Raw genomic sequence first — 1905 nt, forward strand, 5'->3', positions numbered from 1 at the left:
ACAACCCTTCCTCCTCCTCTTCCCCGCCTACCTCTTCCTTCTCCTTCTTCCCATGGCTCTGTTCCACGACCATCTGATGGTCAAGCCTCACCTACTCAGCTCAACCCTCCTTCTCCACCCCATACTTGGTCCTGAGACCACTCTCATCAATCCCAATACCCACCACTGCCTGCACCCCTGATGCTATTATGTGAGGTAGCTAGGGCAGGGGGCACTGTCCGTGTCCATGTTCCCTTTTCCCTATCTGACCTCTCACAAATCGAAAAGAGGCTAGGACATTTCTCCTCCGATCTAGACACCTACTTTAAAAGAATTCAGATACCTCACTCAATCCTATTACCTCACCTGACATGACATCACTCTCATTTCTGACCAGGTACATGCTATGAGCAAAGAAAAGCCAGTGGGAGCTCAGGCAGTTCCCCCAAGAAGATCCCTCTTGGGATTATCAACCAGGCCACACCAACTGTGGACTTAGAGATCATATGATTCTTTGCCCTATGGAAGGCTTAAAGAGAACTTCTCATAAAGCAGTCAACTACAGATGAGAAATAGAACCCAAAATTCAGATGAAAATCCGGCCCAATTTCTATCACGTCTAAGAGTGGCTCTACAAAAATACACCAAACTAAATCCAACATCCCCAGTAGGCATAACAGTTATGAACACTCATTTCGTCTCTGTTGGCCCCAGACATAGACATGGCAAAATACCTGTTACTGGCTAATGCTCTACAGAGTTCCAGACCAATGAAGATGTATAATACCCTCTGGAGCACCACCCAGGCCCTGTTTCAAGTGTAACCAAGAGGGTCATTGGGAAAAAAAACTGCCCTAGCCCTCGTCCTCCTCCTGGCCCATGCCCTGCTTGCAAACAGGAGGGCCACTGGAAGGTTGATTGTTCCTTTCTCCAGAGAGGAAAGGGATCAATAGCCCCCCAGTCCCACCAAGAAAAGGGGTTTGCTCTACCAGAGCTTTTAGGACTGGCCACAGAGACTGAAGGTGCTCGGGATGGCAGGCCTCCTTGGAAATAACTCACAGGAAACCCAGGGTAATGGTCCATGTTTCAGGTAAGCCAGTTTCTTCTTTTAGACACCAGGGCCACTTACCCAGCTCTACGAGAATACTCAGGGCGGACATACCCTACCCCTACATTAATAGTTGGGGTTGACGGAGTCCCTACTCAGCCCAACATCACAGAACTCCTAGCATGTTCACTTCATGATACCCCTTTCACACAAGCCTTTCTAGTCCTACCCAAGTGCCCTACACCAATCCTAGGACGAGACATTCTAGCCAAGTTCAAATCAGCCCTCATATTATACCCTATTAAAACTGCCACGCCTACCTTACCACCTGGCTTGGTCTTGCTGTATACGGAATCAGATTCCAAGCACTGGCTAAAGACCTCTCTAACCTAAATCTGTCACCCAGTACCCTCCTCCAATATGTGGATGACCTACTTCTATGAGGTCTCCACACCACCTCCAACATCTACTCACCCACAAAGCAGTCTCAAACCTCTCCCCTTCATGCCTTCAATTATTTCACATGGTTTTCATTGAAAATCCCAACTTTATATTAGAATCTTGCCCCCCTCATCCCTACCTCGCTCCTCGCTATAACCATGAGGGATCTCCCTCACTCATGTATGGAAGCTCTAGATCATCTCCCTCCTCTACCCTACATCTTTTCAACCCTGCTTACCCACCTGGATCATATATGGTTCATCAGTGGCAGTTCCATCATCTGACCTACAGCCAATGCCAAGCCGGCTATGCCACTGTATCTTCAGATAGGGTAATTGAAGCCATGTCTCTTCCCTTTAACACAACCTCCCAAAAGGCTCCCCTATAAACAATAGTCCCATAGTCTTACAACTACCTCAAGCAGCAAAACCCCCAAC

Source organism: Chrysochloris asiatica, unplaced genomic scaffold, assembly GCF_000296735.1.
Source record: "Chrysochloris asiatica unplaced genomic scaffold, ChrAsi1.0 scaffold00559, whole genome shotgun sequence".
NCBI classification, from domain to species: Eukaryota; Metazoa; Chordata; class Mammalia; order Afrosoricida; family Chrysochloridae; genus Chrysochloris; species Chrysochloris asiatica.